Raw genomic sequence first — 18,459 nt, 5'->3', positions numbered from 1 at the left:
GATCTTAAAACTCACCTTCCAGTACAGCCACTTTCTTTCTGGGGAGCCCCACGTGCTGTGGTCTCTTCCACTTGGAGGTGTGCCCCGAATCTCTGATTTTGTCGTGGGACCCAGCATGCTGTCTGTCACCCTCCCCGTTTTACTTATGGTGTAGAGCCAAGCTGTTTCTTGTTTCCCACCACCAACAACCTCAAGGAAACTCACAGTTTCAACTTTTCTCCCAAAGGAATATTTGAAAACAATGCTCAGAAGTCTGAGTGTGGACAAAAGACCCATGTGATCCTTCTCCACAGTGAGATGACACATGGGGGAGGGGGGACACAGCTCCTGAGAGCCTCCCTCCTTCTAGTGTTTTTCTTTCTCCTTCCTTCCTTCCTTCCTTCCTTCTTTCCTTCCTTCCTTCCTTCCTTCCTTCCTTTCTTTCTTTTTCTTTCTTTCATTCTTCCACTTTATTTAATTTAAAGAAAATTTTTTTTCATTTTACATACCAACCCCAGTTCCCCCTCCCTCCTCTTCTCCTGCCCCCCACCCTCCCCCATCATACCCCTCCATTCAGAGCCGGTAGGGTCTCCTGAAGACCTCCAGTCCATGGGGATGCTACTGTTAATTTGACATGTTGTTCCAGTCATAAACTATGACACGGAATTAGATGCCAGGGTCACACGCAGCAGGAAGAAGGAGGGGGTTGTTCTAAACCACTCAGCGAACCTCCCTTGAGTTACAAACAAAGCATGGAGGTGGCGGATGCAGACAAGGCTGTGGCACTAGGTCACCGTCCCTGGCACTAGGGAAGCTTGACCCAGGTGCACTGTATGTGCACAGACAGATGGCCACAGCTGGAGAGCCTGTGAGTGGTGTCAACAAAGTCTGGCATACCAAGTGGAGGCAGGACCAAGCCCCTGTCTCCTGCATCAAGGCTGAGCAAGGTATTCCACCTTAAGGGTTGCGCTCCAAAACGCCAGTTCATGTCCAGCGACAGATTCTGGTCCCACTGCCTAGTTCTTTCTAAACTGTCTGGTGTCATGCTGAAAGCCACCTGCAGTTTTGATGGCTTTTTAAAAAGGCTGAATTATCTTGTGACCTCTGACCAGGAAGAGGACCCATCTTCTTCTCCGTCTTTTAGACTACTGTTGTTATCATTTGTAGTTAGTAAATGCAGTGACAGGTTTGTTGCTGTGCCCTCTTTACAGCTTCTTCACACCCAGTGTCCTTCCCTGCCTCCCCTCCCCCACCTTCCTGGTTCCCTTCTTTTGCTTCCACGCCACAAGTATGTTCCCCTCACCCTCATTTTTGGACTCTCTCCGACCTACTTCCACACGACCCCACACGTTATTTTTAGTTACACATGTGTCTGTGTATACGTTCGTGCTGGTGCCTGTCCAGGGAGGTCAGAGCAACCCGATCCCTTGGGGGTCTGGAGTTTCGGGTGGATCTCCTGAGGTACCAAAATGGGTGCTGGGAATCAAACCAGGGTCCTCTGCAAAAGTGGTATGCAATCTTAACCACAGAGCCACGGCTTCAGCCACTTAGGGTAGTTTGTATGTTTTTACAAAAATCAGAACTAGGCTCTTGTAAAGGGTGTTCTCTTTGCAACAGGTGGGGAGAGTCTTGACTCATAAAGAATTTAGGTGACTCTAATTGGTGGTTGCAGAACTGGTTAAATCCCATTGAACAGGAAACAGCTGCACTCGTTACTAGTGACAGAACGGTTTGCCTGTCTCCGGAGTGATGGAGCAGTCTGTGTCGTGATTCCAGGTGAGGCTTTGCTGAAGAGCCTGAAGCAGTGACATGCCAGCTATTTATTCAGCCACTTGGAAAACAGACGCACACCCACTGCGTACCAAATTGTGTCCAATAAACTGGGGGAGGGCTTTCACAGTAATCGCTAGAAGTATGTCCGCCAATAATGATTTGTTATGGAAGTGCACCCTTATCTATGGATGGAAAGAAATGGGCTCAAAGGACAAGACTAATCCCGTTTGTAGGGAAAACTCTGCAGACAGCACACCTTCGAGGGCTCTCAAGGAGGGCAATTGCTTTTCTCTCTCACCATCCTTTTTCTTTATTTTAAACTGTGTTGTTTATCAAATGCATTTGCATATGGAACTCAACTGAGAAATGTTTAAACTTGGGCACCCATGTGTTTCTGCAGAAAATCAGATTCTGTCAACATTGGGGAAATCTTAGCATCGAGAACTTTGAGACAAGCTTTTCACTACGACGTGTCTCTAGCTCTGAGTCTTTCTGCTTCAGCCTCCTGGGGGTTGGGATTCCAGTGTGTGAGCCCCACGGTTTCTAAAGATCTCCAGGCTACTCACATAGGGAGCAGAGTCGGAGGCCTGATAGTGGTACCCTTTCTCCACAAACCAGGGTACCCATCATTTTGCTCTTTCAGCTTCATGATGAACTTCTGTGGGTTCTTAAAACATTGCTCTCTACCCCAAACCTGGAATTGCATCCTTTGAGTTACTAGACATGGGTTTGATGTGTAGACATGAGGACCTTCTGCCTCATGGACCATAGACAGCGGAGGACACCTGTGAGCTGGCCTTGGGCAGAAGAGGCCACTGTGAGCTGACCATGGGCAGAGAGGCCACTGTGAGCTGACCATGGGCAGAGAGGCCACTGTGAGCTGACCATGGGCAGAAGAGGCTACTGTGAGCTGACCATGGGCAGCAGAAGCCACCCGTGAGTTTTTAAAGTGTGAAGCTCTCAAACATAAGGTGACTGCACAGAAGGCCTCACAACTGAACTTACAATGGCATGTACTGAAAATGGATGAACCAACTTAAGGCAGCTCCTTTGGCAGGCACTCTTGCCTCCTGCTCTAAGGACAGATCTTACCTTCTGCAGTAGTGGTAGGTACTCTAGATCCTACGTGTGCATATGGTCCCTGGGAGAAAATACTCGCCCATCTCCCTTGTGCCCGGATGTTTCTAAAATTCTGGCCAATCCACTGCGATAGAGGAAGTAGTGTAAAGCAATTTCTAGGAAACTCAAAACACAGCATCAAGGACCATAGGTGCAGCCAGACAGCGAGGTGGCACACGCCTTTAACCCCAGCACTTTGGAGGCAGAGGCAGGCGGGTCTCTGGGAGTTCAAGGCCAGCCTGGTCTACAGAGTGAATTTCAGGATAGCCAAAGATACACAGAGAAACCCTGTCTTGAAAACAACAACAGCAGCAGGTGCATGGCATTTGTTCCTCCGTCTTTGTCCTACCTAACGTCTGTCAACAATGTAAGATGATGGCTAGAGTCCTCGCTGCCTTTGTCACTGAGGATGGTGGATAAATGACAGGAAGGAGTCTAGCTGTCAAAGCCCACAACACTGCCACAATGCACCGTACTAACAACTTCTGGATTTTTTTTTCCGATGACAGACATAACATATTGATGTCATAGTCTCTTTGTTCACAAGAGAGGTATAAGTATGTTTGCCTCATTTTAGAGATTAGGGAATTGGCTTATGTAAAACACTTAGAACAATGGTAGATGCAGTCAGCAGCAAAGGCCTACACGGGACAATACTGATTGTCATGACACAGCTGGAGGGCTGTAGCTCCCGAGTGGGGCTGACTTGCTAGGCGCGGTCTACATTTCCAGTCCTAGTCAGAGGGCAGAAAACTTTGCCCTGTGCACTAAATAAAGCAGGGTTTTTTTTTTTTTTTTTTTTAAATTTAGTCGGTCTTGTCGGCAAACTTACTAGAATTCGGCTATGCTTCACCACGGCAATTGTACCACTCACAGACATCTCTCACTCTCAAGAGCCTTGAGTTGTGGTGCCCCCTCTCTGTTTTCTGGTTTAGGACCACTGTTCACTTAGGGCTCTATGCCAGCTGGCCTTATGCCAACTTGGCACACAAACTAAAGTTATCTGAAAGGAGGGAACCCAATTGAGAAAATACCTCCATAAAATCTGGCAGTAAGGCATTTTCTTAATTAGTGATTGATGGGGGAGGGCCCAGTCCACTGTGGGTAGAGCCACCCTTAGGCTGGTGGTGCTGGGTTCTATAAGAAAGCAGGTTGAGCAAGCCATGATAAGCAAGCCAGTAAGCAGCCCCCTCCATGGCCTCCACATCAGCTTCTGCTTCTAGAGTCCTGCTCTGTTTGAGTTCCTATCCTGACTTCTTTTAATGATGAACAGCAATGCTGAAGTGTAATCCAAATAAAGCCTTTCCTCCCCAACTTGTTTTGGTCATGGTGTTTTGTTGCAGCAATAGAAACCCCAATTAAGACAGGCTCTAATCAAATAGCCATCAAATTCCTTGACACATCTCTTCCCTTCAGGACCTATGCCCAAACCCTTAACAGGTGTGCGGGGTCTTGTAGTTTGTTCTTTCTTGACACAGGATCTGGAGTGATATTTCAAACTAGCTGACCAGGTAACTCCATGTCCCCATGGGATCCTTCCTGCATTTAGCATGAAACATTTGCCCTTGACACTGGCCTTCCCCATTCTCTCACCCACCCCTTTCTCCTCTTCCCTTGGCTCCTGCCCAGTGTCCCTGTCCTGTGAGCACTCCAAAGTCTCCCTGGCTTCAAGGACACTTGACATGTTTTCTTTCCCTTCTCCTCATAGAGACTGAAAATGCCACTTGCTCTGGCCCGGAAGTTCCTGGTTCTGTTATGAACCTGAAGGCCCATGACCTCACTTGATGTACAATATTGGCTCTCAGACAGAGCTGAGAGGACCCTCCTCCTGCCCCTCAGTGCACCAAGTTCTGTGCCTATTATTTTTTTTTTCAAAGATATTTTAGCCAGATATGGTGGCACATGACTTTAACTCCAGCACTCAGGAGGCAGGAGGATTTCTGTGAGTTCAAGCAACCTGGTCTACATGGCAAGCCTGGACCACATAGAGAGATACTGTCTCAGAAAAGCTAAAGCTAACATTTTACACTTTGTAGGGAGAGCATTTTTCTTAGGTGTGGAGCTCTCCTGAACAAAGGCTGCCTTCCAACACCCACACAGTTTGCTGATGGACAACAGAAACAGATTCTGCCCATCCGACCTCAACTGAAGAGCTGCCATCACTGCCAATCATTTCTGTCCTCAGACACATTGTAAAGTGGCCAGGACACACTCTTCTCTCTGGAGTGGATTGAGAACATTGCCCTTGTGAAGGTAGAAGGGGGACCACGTTGGGATAGGGTACAGGAATGGAGTCATAGGAGGGAACTTTTGAGTGCTTCTAAGAACACTCCAAGTAAACGAGACAAGAGTCTATGGCCTCAGTTTCTTCAGAAAACGAAACTGTTCTTGGAATGAGCGAGTTTTCTCTCGATTACTCATTACAACTGGCTATTATTCGTTTACACGCCTCTATGGAAAACCATGTTTTTGCCACATGTGGGCTTGTTCTCGTGATTCTACACAGTTTGAACTCAAAGGAACTTTGCTCATGTGACCTTTATTAACCTTTGGAGTAGACATTTTCTGAGGCTCTAAATAAAGTTGGCGATTTCATAAGTTTAGTCTGCTTCATTTATCAACCCCATTCTCCCAGCCCCCACTGCCTCTAGTGACAGGACCAGTCTTCCCATCCACGTACGGAAAGATCAGAATGGTAGGTGAGATGTTGGGGGGGGGCATCTATAGTGGTTTACTGTGCTTTCTGAGCATGCTGACTTGGTCTCTGATATCTGGAATCTTCTGCTTCATTGATTTTGAAATTTAGGACTCCAAGGTGGGCGTGAGGGCCTGTGCTTGCAGTTCCAGCACCTGAGAGGCTGAGGCAGGATGACTAGTGGAGCCCAGGAGATCAAGATCAGCCTTGGGCAACATAGTGTGACCCTTTCAGAAAGAGGAGGAAGAGGAGGGGGAAGAGGAAGCATATCAGGAAAAGGAGAGGTGGGGGACAGAGGAAGGGAGGGGTTCAAGAGACAGACCTTACTGCAAAACTAGAGTCTCTGCAAATATTCTTCTCATGAACAGTATAATAGCTTAGCATTCAGAAGACCTGAGTTTGGACCCTAGTAACACACACCTGGGGGGATGGGGCTCCACTTTAGTCCATCTGGAGCAAGGCTGACTAAGCTCCTGGAAGTCTGGGACCACCCCCTCTTAAAGTATCTCTCCAAGCACTTTCCAGCTACACTGGAAACATGCGGAGGCTGAGTCCTCGCCTAGGCTTCTCTGGATCCCAGGAGCCAAAGTTTTGAAGCTGTGCATTCTAAATGTGCTTCACTTATCCACGAGGAAATAAAACCACAGATGGGAGCTATGGGGAAAGCTAGTTTAAGGGAGAGGCAGGCAGGACACCCAGGAGGACCACAGAACAGGGCAGGCAGGACCCCTGGGAGAGCAGCCCCTGGGGACCACAGAACAGGGCCGACAGGACCCCATAGAGAGCAGCCTTTAATTTGCTAAGCAATATGGAGAGGATTAAAGCCGTGGCTTTGATGGCTGAATCCTGCCCATTCCTTAGCTTTATGTGATCTGTAACATAGTCTGTTACAGATAACAGCAGACCTAGCTTCCTGCTCTGTCCAGCTACATGCTGGGGGTGGAGCCAAATGTGGGGACACAGGGAACCCCTGGAAGCTGGGTGCATCTCTGAAATTACATGCGAGAGAACACAGACCAAGGAGGAGGGCTCCTGGCCTGAAGGGGGAAGTCCCCAGGGGTCAGTCCCCAAGACTAGACTGTGCCTTTAGGCTCTTGGACTAAGTTTGATTTGGTATGAATAAGCTCACATCCCTTTTCTTTTGTATGTTTTGTACTGTGAATTTGTTCCTAATTAAAATTTCTTTTTTTTTTTTTTTTTTTTTTTCTCTTGGTGTCCAATAAAAGCTTTCTGATAGCTCTATCTTGTTAGGGCTCCACTAAAGAGTAGCAAGGGGAGGCTGGCTCACAATCCGTCCCAAAACAAAATGTGCCTTCATGAAAATGTGCGCGAGACTGGCAGCGTGGCTAACTGCTGGGGAGGGAATATGTTGATAAAGATACAGAGGAACACAGAGTGGGAACAAGACACCCAGGGGCCAGCCACACTGGTGGGGGTGGCCTGTGCTGGGGGAACAGCAAGCTAGGAATGGGGTAGGCTTCTGGAAGGGAAGTTCTGAAGGCCTGACATGCTGTGGACTTCTCCATACCGCATTAGAGTTCAGATTGCTCTCCTTCCTGGAGGTGGGCTGTCTATCCTAGCACGTTCATGCAGAGGCCCTGCCGCTGAGGTGGCTTTTTACTAGAAGACTCTGTAAAAGAAAGCAGTCTTTGAACTTCCACGAGGTTTGTAGGCCAGATCCCAAAGGTCTTCGATCCTGGACAGTGGCTTCTGAACCAGACACCTCATCTTTAGACACTTCTTAGACACGCATGACCCAGCTCTGACTTAGTGGACCCAAAACGCTGTGGGTGCCCCTGATTCCATTGCTGGCTAAAGCCCGAGAGCCACACCCCTGCAGAGAAAGACAGGTGTCCTTTAAGCTGGCTCCTGTCCCCCCTCTCCAGCCTCACCGGCTATTATGTCGGGCCCAGGATCCTCAGGGCTTCTTTTGTGTGGCCCATTTCTCTTTGCTCCTGGCTGATGCTTTGCCTTTGCCTTTTGCCTAATTAGTTTTGGGGGGGGGGGGGAGTCATGCTCCACATGGCCAGCCCAGCTCAATTTTCCTAGTGTATAACTTGGCTTCATGTGACTGGGTATGTCCAGTAAGATAACACGTAGCAAACTGTCACTGCCGCTCAGGCTCTGGTAACAAGAAACTTTTGGAATCTTTGCATCTCTGAACACAACAGTATTATAACTACACTGACATTTGGCTTGCATCTGCTTCCCATAGGGGTGGTCGAGACATTTCCCTACCACACTGTCTTTTCTCATGGGACTTCCGTTTCTGATCAGATCTTTTTGGTCTTCTCCAAGGGATGGTCTGTCCCTTCTGCTGGCCTTTCATTTGGGGGAGGTAGTTCAGGGTTTTCTCTTAGTCTATGCTGGCCTAGAACATACTATATAGTCCAGGCTGGTCTACAAGGTCTATGAGCTCTACAAGGCCATGGTGATCTTCCCACCTTAGCCTCTCAAGTGACTTCAGGTGTGAGCCACAACACCTGGCTCTCTGCTTGACTTTTGAAACTGGTGTTCCTTTGGGGTTAGTCTTTAGCCACCTTCTGATCACTCATATCCTTAGCCGGGGTGGGGGTTTGAATAGGTATGGCTCCCACAGACTCACATGTTAGAATGCTTATCCCATAGGGAAGTGGTTCTATTAAAAGGTGTGGCCTTGTTGGACTGGGTGTGGTCTTGTTGGAGGAAGTGTGTCATTGTGGGGGCAGGTTTTGAGGTCTCATATGATCAAACTATACCCAGTGTGGGACTCAGTTTACTCTCTATTGGCTGTGGATCAAGATGTACAACTGCCAGCTCTCTCTCCAGCACCATGTTGGCCTGCAGGCTGCTTTGTTTCCTTCCATGATGATAATGGACTAAACCTCTGAAACTATAAGCCAGGCCTAATTAAATGCTTTCATTTGTAAAAGTTTCTGTGGTCATGGTGTCTCTTCACAGCAACAGAAACCTTAACTAAGGCAGTAGGTGACCCCATCAACGCTTTCAGCTTCAACTGTTGCCTCAGGAGCTGATGGTGATCTCTCTGGGCTTATAGGACTTTCTATCCAACCTTTCACCAAGCACCTCTTCCCTGATGTCTCCAGGAGACCTCACACATCGAGACCATATATATGTGTGTGCCCATACAGCATGATATTGAACCTCCACAGTGAACCCCTAGTGCATCCTTGACTGTGCAAATATTTTTAATAGATGAAAATCATTAAATCATCAGCTGTACAAAGTGGCTCAGCAAGGAATCGGAAGGAGAAATAGAATATAGTGTTTTAAAGGGATAAAGGGGAAACTAGAAAAGGAGGATTAACGAAGAAAAGAGAGAGGGCAAAGGAAAGAAATGGGGGGAACAGCTAACTATAAAAGTCTTTTGAAGAGCCATATGGAAACCTATCCCTGCAGAAGCAAATGGAATTATGATACCCCAACTAGGCATCTTATACTACTAGCAAGCTCCTCCATTTGCCAGACACTGGTTACATATTTTTGAGTCATTGAACAAAGCTGTCCTATAGAAAGAACGCTTCCCAAGACATTACAAGCTATTGCTAATGCTACTGAACATAGGGAAGGATCCACTACATAGCATGATGCATTGCATAAGGTTCACAGCAATGCGTCCTTGCCTTTAAAGTTATTAAATGATTAGATATTAAATGTTCTGACCACAGCAAATTATAAAGATGTGAGGTGACACCTGAACCAACAAGCTTGATTTAAATAATCGCCAATGTAGACAGATACTAAAGTAACAACTCTCTCTATAAATATAGTCAGTTTTCTTTGTCAATGATACCTTAATAAAGTTGTAGAGATAGCCCAAAGACCCACAGCAACTAAATGAAGCACACAGCCGGGTATCCTAGCCAGAGGGCCAGACTTGATAAAGGACAGCTGCTGGAGGCAGCCTATTAAACCCCAGAGAGGCAAGTCCTCTCTCCAGCTCAGCCCTATCTCCACTTCATGGAGTGGGAAAAGGGACCCAGGGTGGCATTTGAATAAAGCCTGTCAATTAGGAGGTAGCTTGCACTAGTGTCAGATTTCCTGATCTTGGTAATTACGTCATAGTCACCTAAGAGAATCCCCGCGGTTCTAGGAGTCATTCTCAAGAGTTAAAGAGGATTGATTTTTGTAGCTTATTGTCAGTAGTTCTGTGAGGTAAAAATCCAAACGATACCCTCAGCCACACACACAGAGATAAAGTGGACGGGGTAGGATGCTAGCTATGTAGGTAAGAGGTGTAGGAGTTAGCGCAAGGTGACTCAAAAAGAAGACACCAAAAGTAACTCAGGGTTCTGCCTTGGAGAGCCTCCAGAAACCATGCAACTGAAACTCTAAAGGACAAGCTGAGGGAAATGTGCGCAAGACTCAGGCTGCAGATCTTGAAAAATGCAACTGCCCTGAAAGACAGAGGAACCCAACTCCAAAGCAGGCAGTCTTTATACAACACACACACACACACACCCAACATAACCATAAGCAAAAACAAAAAGCCTTTCATTTTTTTGGAGAAAACAACAGGTCAGCATTAAGTGTGTGACACTCTCCGCTTTTGGTGCTGCGATTTTGACCGATTGTGACCAACTGCAAAGCCTTCAGATTTTTCCCAGTCCTTTTTTGGGTGGTGGGAGAAGTAAAATAAAGACACAGGTACAGAATGGGCCTTTCGAAGAAAGCTAGGGTGAAGTATCGCATCTATGAGCCTTGGGGACAAGAGGAAGGCATTGCACCCTAAGAGTGTTCATGAATAGTAAGTGGGACGAATCCATATCAGATACCTGTCTCCATAGAAACCTGTCTGGTTGAAAGTGCTGCAAAAGATTAACATGTATTTTTTTTCCTTTCCTAAAGGGCAGTGGATCCTACTTACATGGGTTTTGACCTTTACTTTTATATCTGAGGCTTATTATAAGGAGTTCTTTGCAGAGCTAGTCAAACAAAGATTCCAGTAAGTATCTTTTCATTAGTTCTAAGGTTTGACTTAAAATAGTTATGGCCTTTAGAGCTGCATATTATGAGACCACTGTGGGGAACGGGGTGGGGGGGAACCTGGCATTCATAGACTATTGCCATCTAGACAAATAAATCATTGGCCCCACACGATATTCTAACTCAAATGCCAAGTGGCTTCAAAACAGAGATATGAGTTAGACAGTCCCATTTTCAGCCTGGTGCTATATTTCAAGAGTGATGTTTAATAAAGTCAATCTTCTTGTATAAGTCAATACTGACAGATGTCACAGGGATAGGGCTTCGCCAAAGCTCATAATCCTGGTTCAGATCAATATGCCATGGAGAATGGCCTTGGGTCATGGAGCTGTCTGACTCTCCTCTTATTTCCAAGGTCAGCTAGTTCTGGGTTTTTGGAACCCTTAACAGGCTTGCGTCAAGTTGGCTAAGTTCATCTGAACCCGGAAGAGTAAAGTTAGTACAGCTCACGTCCGGAACCAGTCATGGGATTGCCACTGGAGTAAGGACCGTCCTGAAGACAAGGCATGCCACCCATTGTCTGTGACACCACCTTTGGCGTGTGACCTCTGTATCCCTGGTAGACTCAGACCCAAAGGTCTATCCAGAAGCAGCTGGCCACACCTTCAGCGAGGAGGTTTATCATGGAGTACTCAATGTTTTCAGAATCGTTGAGGGAACTGAAAATGAAGTCTGGAGGACCTGAAGGTTTCTAGGTCACTGGGGAGAAAAGTCCCAAGGGAAATAAAACTACCGAAAGACATGGCATGAGACATGATTTTTCTTTCAACCGGTTTGGACTATGCACTGTATTCTTCACGGTGATCACAGGTTGGGTTTTTTTTTTTTTTTGGCCTGATTTAACATATTCAGCCCCTGTTTTCCTCTCAAGGGGAAAATATGATTTCAATATTGAAAAGCTAACAGTGGAATATAGAGCGTTGTCCTGCACCATCAATTAATCTCCATGTTTTTTTGTTGGAGAGAATTAGTTATTTATCCAATACTAAGCAGTTAGTTTCAGAGCCAAGAGCCAATCCACGCTTGGCTGATCCTACATTTCTCCAAGTGTTGGCTGGGTGCTGTGGAACTGTGAGGATTCTCAAACTGTCTCTACAGGCAGGATCAATATGCCACTCACAGATCTGTCTGAATTTGACGGGAACACCTTTGTACTTTCAAACTCTGTCAGAAACGGCCGATGGCCTGTGTCTTCGGAGTGCTCGGCCACAGTTAACCGTCCACTTGTGCACGACTTTGAGAAGTACCCGTTGACAGTGTCAAAGGGTGTGCTTCGGTGTCTGTTCCCCTCCACCCACAGTAGAGCTGACTCAGGTTAATGTGTGCTTAGCAGCTACTCTCCCCGAGTGTTCACCACTCCCGATACCCACACTACTCATGGGCTTCCCAAGCCTCATCAGAGGAGCCAAGCTTCTGTCTACTGATCAGTTTCTGTAACATCATCCAAGATCTTATTTCTATAATAAAAAAGTCTCCATTTTCTAATTCTGAGGATCAGAGAGGCTCAAAGATCCACTCTGAACTTGTGAATTAGAAAACAGAAAGGCAAGTGTCTGGTCAAAGCTTAATAGGTGACCAAAGTAGGAACGCATGCCCAGGCTAGGCAATCAGATGCGTACAGGAACTCACTGTCTCTGTCACCGTGGGCTGGGGCCCCCTGTACCTGTGCCTGATGTAATGTAAGTCTTCCGCTGTGCCAGGTTCTTTGCATAGGATTTCAGGATGGGGTAACCTCAGAGAGACCTGGTACTTGTGATCGGAATGTCTGAATCGGATCCCAGTTCTACTAACTTCACGTACTTGGTGATTCTTTTTTCAGGAAAGGTTTAAAAATTTTATAAGTCTTGCTAAAATATTTGGATTGCTGTTAAGAGCTCTGTCCCTCTTCTGCCCCTGATGCTCTGCTACCCTTGCTTCATCCACCTTTCATTTCAGTTTCTCGTGTCCTTCAGGGTGACGGGAGGTCAGACAGGGTAACAGACACCAGAAGAGCCCCAAGGTTAGAAGATTATTTATATCCTGAGGACAATAACAATTACTCAATTTCTATTAAATTCTAGAAATTATATTGAGGGCTTTACTCATACTCTCCTTCATCTATATAGAAACGCGAAGGGTCAATCAATCACATTACCTTATTCTGAGGATCAGAGAGGCTCAAAGATCCACTCTGAACTTGTGAGTTAGAAAACAGGCAGTCAACGTAAGACATCTTATTAAAAGCATAGACTCATCTAAGACGTCATCTAAGATTGCCACTCTTGGGAAGATCTTTGAACACACTTGTATGTAGAATTCATATCAGAGCCATTGTTCCTGCATGCCTGTCTCCCCCAAGGTTGCTGTACCACTGGGAACTGGTCCCTATACATATCAGTTCAACTAAGCAGACTTCCAAAGCCACAAGTGGGGTCATACTGGGAACGTGGGCTACATTTTTATTTAGGGAAAGCACATTTCCAAAATAAGCCTTCCATTTTTCTAATAGATGTCTTAGAGACACTTTTATTTTCCTGAAAATGCCCTTATGGATAGGAAGATTTAGATCACTTCCAATTTATTAGCCACAGGACCAAAGTGCAAAGAGTGAAGCATTCAGACCTCGTGTGTGTCTGAGGGTCGGGGTGATCTAAAGAAGGACAGAGTGACCAGGTCTGCCTTTCTCCATATTATAGACGCAGCCATGCTGACCTTGGAAAGCCCACAGTGGTCCATCCATGGCTCCGTGCTGCATCTCAATGAGAAGTGAAGTCGGATGGACCTGAATCCTGACTTTCTGATGTTTTCCTTCCTTCCACATTACCATAGCTAGTTTATTATTACATCCTCCCACGCGAGCTGGTACCTTGCCCTTCCTTTCCAGTTCTTTCTGCCGCTATTTGCTTACTTACAGAGTCTCTCTCCTGCCTTTGAAGTGAGAAAACACAGCTGTCTAGTGCATGCCAGACATTCGCAGTGAGCCCTTATTATCATGCTAAGCAGTCATGTTCCTCGACTTGCATCGCTGCTGTATTCCATGGGACTAAGGGCCGTGATCTCTGGTGAGCAGCGCACAGTGGAGGACAGAGAGCGATGGAGCAGCTGGTGGGACCAGGGAAAGGCTCCAGCTGTGCAATGCCTCCCCTTCTCAATAAGGTTCATGGGACGATGTCCTTGTGTTTTACCTAAGACAAAGCCACGGTTGGACCACCAAGAGGGTGAATGTCTGTCTCGAAGGACTGCAAAGCACACAGCGGCCTGCATTTATGTCTCTGACTCTCCGGGCACTTTGTTATCCTGGCCAATGAGAGCTATACCTCATTTTAAAGCACTATCGTCAATCTGAGTGACCTGTTCTCTCCGAAGATCATGGATTAATAGTCTTCCCCTTTGCTGAAATAAGATATTATTTAAATTTTATTATTTAAAAATTACCTTACATTGTCTAAGCTTTGGGGGGATGATTTAATAAATGATATTTTAGCTACAAGAAAGAATAATCTATTGCCAATAAATGTCAGTATTCAGCAGAATAGTTTAATGGCAAGGGGAAGTGCTGATGATCTATTGCTAAGCATTAAATGTTGGTTACAAGTGATGTATGTGCCTTGGATGAGCCAAGTAGATAGAAAAGAAAGGACTGGAATGTGGGAAAAACTGGAATAGTGTTTATACTTGGTAATTTAGAACAATATTTGTAATTTTATAATGTATTGAAATTTTTATTCCCCCCCCCCGCAAAGCCACATAGAACATTTAGAATGAAAGAAAATGATGCATGAAAATTTTTCTGACTCTTCTCTCCTTCCTGGGAATCTGAGATTCATCTGTTTTTCCATCACGATGGTGCAGTTTCACAGAGAAATTTTAGTGGCGTATTAGACCGCTACTGTCCTCTCAGTAGTGCCCAGGGAGGTGGCTCAGCCCAGATGGTCATCCCAAAAGCCCCAATGCTTCCTTCCAGAAAATTCCTGGCTATTATGGAGGCCCTATTTCATGGGTTCAGTGTGCTGAAGTCCAGTTCGAGTGAGCCACTTGCCGATCTGCCACCAACTTTCTGGGCTTACTGAACTCTGTGGTTCCCAACGGAAGTTTAGGGATCTATCGCCCAGTGGAGTGTCACTAAAGTGAAGTGAGTGAGCAGATGGTCAGGCCCAAAGGGTCCCCAAGATGGGATCGCCAGCTGGCTCCTAGGGCAGCAGAGGATGGAGGCACAGACTTATTCCTGAGTGCCCACTAGGTGGCAGGCCCCTTCCTGCCCGGAGTCCTTAAGAGTATCTCAAAGACTTGGGGACATGCTGATCGAAAGCATCACTAAATGGGACCACTGAAACACCTATTCTCCTCTACGTACTCCAATGCAAAGCTTCAACTACAGCCTCACATTCTTCTCTCTCCTTCCCTCTCGAGTTCCTTTTAGTAAAAGTCTCACTATGTAGTCCCAGCTGGCCTTGAACTCACTGTCCTCCTGGGTGTTCTGGGGCTTCAGCCTGAGTCACCACACATAGCTTAGACTCTCATCTTAATAAATGGAACTATTGTTAGTGCCACTCTCTGGCACGCACACTCCGAGCACAGCACAAATCAACTTGGATTCCGGGAATGGAGGCGGTGGCACAGTCTCTGACGTGGAATGTGAGGGGGCTCCAGGGCTTGTATAACCCACCAGGCAATTTTGCTTAGCATGAGCGCAGCTAATAAGGCATACAGATGCGCTGTGTAAAATATGAGGTAGAAACCCCAACTCGGCTTTAGGCAAAATACACTTAAGACTATGACACATATAAGTCAATGATTCTCAAATGATTTGAAGTAAGAGTCTTTAGAAAACCCCACCCATTGTAGACCAATACATTCCTTTTCTTGCTTCAGACTTTGGCCCCGTTCTGGCCACGTGGGGCTGGTCAGGCAAGTCTGACAGCACCAAACTGGTCCTCTGCCTAGCTCAGCGAGAGGCAGCCACTGTTGATGCATCTGGACTGTGGGTGATGATGAGACGCTGGGCAAGTTTCTGAACTCGTTCTCCTTGCATCAGCAGAGAGCGGCAACGATCAGTTTGCAGCCCACAAACCATGCGTGAAAGAATTCTGGTCTAGCTTTGAGAGACTGCTGCTGACTTGGGGACAGGCTTATTGGGCAGCCTCGAGTGGCCCATTTGTTGTTTTGTATTGCTGAACCACAAGTTAACCGTTGTATATGGGTCAAGGTCATTTGGTTCTTATCAATTACCTCTGGGATGCTTGGGAAGAGGCTAATCAAATGTCCTTTTGGTTCAAATGTTCTTTCTTCCTTCTTAAACATTAGCAAAATGTCCTGAACACAGTGAGCCCCACACAAACACTAGAAGACAAATGTATACAAGAGCAGGCCAGGGCAGCAGGTGCTTTATGGGTGGTAGCAGCCAGGAAGTAAATGCCCAATATGAATGGCCATCAGCCAACACTTCTTTATGTACTCTATAGACATAGCAGATCAATGGAGACAATGAAGAAGCACCAACTCCCAAGGGGAATGTAGGCATCACTCACCAGTGTGCAAATATATTAGGGAAATTGAATTCAGTAGATTCTTGGGTTTTGTGACTCAGGCCACTTGGGTCTCATTTCTGTGCTGATAATCAGGACATTGTTTTATACCCAGGTCAAAGTGAACCCTGGTGATATCTCTGGAAACCTCAAAAGGTTTGCCTCTGCTGTTTTTCTTTCAACACCAGAATAGTGAAGATGCACTTGAATGATTTATCGGAAGATCTGGGCTTCATAAAACAGACCACCCATCCATCCTCATCGGTTAAACTCCTCTAGCCCCATTCCTTGCTATGCTATTCAGGGAATCTAAGTGACTTAGGATGTAGAGCCGATAATAAAGACCACTAGGAAAAAGCTGCTCTTTAAAGTGAACTATAATCAAGGTACTGAGTTAAATGCTTAAGTACCGCTCAAAACATACAGTGGGAATGCTGGTATTCTAGTCCAGATGTGTCAACCTCAAAATGTTGTGGTCTTAGCCACTGTGCTGTGGAGTCTTCAACCCAAAGACTATAACTTATCTGTTCGTCTTTTCTTTTTGGACGGTGTCTCATATTTAGCTTTAGCCTCAGGTGAGGCAGGAACCTCAGCATCCTGAGCGCCGGAACTTCCACCCCCTTACTCTCAAGGTATTTTAACAAACCGAAAGGCTAATGTTTAGAACTCAACATATCTAAGAACAAAATTTGTCATAATAGAGACAGCGCTCTGTGAATGAATGAACTTGGGTACCACGGGTGAATGAATTAACTTCTGTTCAGGTCCTTAAATCATGAGGATGTTGGCTATATACCAAAGACAGGCAAGGTTTTACTGTGACCTATAAAATTTGGAGATACAATCTGCTTGTAAATCTAAATGGTAGTTCAAGTAAATATGTGCATGCACACCCATTGACACCATGCACACCCATTGACACCATGCACACCCATTGACACCATGCACACCCATTCACACCATGCACACCCATGGACACCATGCACACCCATTGACACCATGCACATCCATTCACACCATGTACACCCATTCACACTATGCACACCCATTCACACCATGCACACCCATTCACACGTGGAGGCTCACCTGCTTTTACATCCTGACCTCTTTGGGAAAAAAAAATCCCATTTTGCCATTTTTCTAAATATCCTCTTCAAAACTTCAAAGTCTCTCCTAGAAATGTCTGCACAAACAAGATTGTAGCAATGGCTTATATCAATGGTCATATTAAGGTGGATGGGAGGGATTTCACAAGGTCCTACCCCTAGACGAGGAACTACAGGCAACTACTTTCTGCTGGGAGGAAGGGAATTCACCTCTCCCAAGTACAAGCCCCTTACTGGTTGTCTAGTGCAGAGCTGTCAGGCCTGAAACAATGTGTACGCAAACAACAAAAACAGACCCAGCAGGTTGTATTTTTATATTTGTACACACATGTACGTACATACACATGTATGTCCCAATAATAACCAAAGAACAAGCAGCTATCAACTTGAGAGTGAGGGTAGGGTGCCTGGGAGGATCTGGAGGGAAGGAAAGAAGGGGGAGGTAGTGTAATTCTATTTCAATTTAAAACATCAAGAAAAACCTTTCAACTTCTAAATAATTAACACAGAAGTTCAAGTATCACCTTTCAAAAAGAACAAGGTGTTCCCTCCTGCGCTCCAGTCAGAGCTCAGGACACCATCTTTGGAACATCTGCCTCAGAAACTGGATCTTTCTGAGTGAAACCAGACATTACGGGGGCTCTAAAGTGTTTCCAGAAAATCAGAAGGACCTGGGTTGGAACGGTGGCTTACGTTTAAGACAGGGCAGCAGCTATGTGTCTTCATGGCTCACCTATTATTACGTGTTGATATGTGATACATTGTTATTTGATGGTGACATTTTTTTTCAGTTTCCAAATAGACAACTTAAACTTTATTGCAAGTAAAACCCAAAAAGCCAAGCATAATCTTTTTAGTTTTTAAACTCTGAACTGGGAAAGAACAGGCAGTCACGTGAACTTGAACACTTACAGACACAGGCTGCTTTAGGAAGCAAAGATTTTGGGCAACCCTAAGACCATAACGCGATCAGCATGGAAGACATCTGTCAGGTGGGGTGGCCTGAGGTGAAGAGCAGCTAAGTCTTATGTGATCAGGAATCTGGGCTGCTTCGGCTGCTTTTGTTTCCCTCTTGAGGTGACTACCTCCTCCCTCATGAGGTGACAACTGTCTAACACCCTAATCTTCTCTCCAGGACAGGGGCACAGGATTTACTGACCACGAGACATGTTCAGATCTCCCTGGCAAGCAAGAACCGTCTATGTAGGTTAAAGGCAGGCATCCAAAAATCCCTTTAGCTACTGGTGTAATCACCAAGAAACATATGAATATATACACACCACAAACAAGCAGCTAT

The 18,459-nt window shown here is 45.9% G+C and overlaps 1 protein-coding gene across 9 annotated transcripts in view; it reads right to left on the bottom strand.

The window, feature by feature from the left end:
• Thrb (thyroid hormone receptor beta) overlaps positions 1–18,459 on the bottom strand; it is a 326,708-nt gene that overhangs the window by 39,825 nt on the left and 268,424 nt on the right. The gene's annotated exons all lie outside the window — the stretch shown is intronic.

This window comes from Alexandromys fortis, unplaced genomic scaffold (assembly GCF_014885135.2).
Source record: "Alexandromys fortis isolate MF-2015 unplaced genomic scaffold, M_Fortis_MF-2015_v1.1 scaffold_46, whole genome shotgun sequence".
Lineage (NCBI taxonomy): Eukaryota > Metazoa > Chordata > Mammalia > Rodentia > Cricetidae > Alexandromys > Alexandromys fortis.
This window is presented reverse-complemented; position numbering and strand designations above follow the sequence as displayed.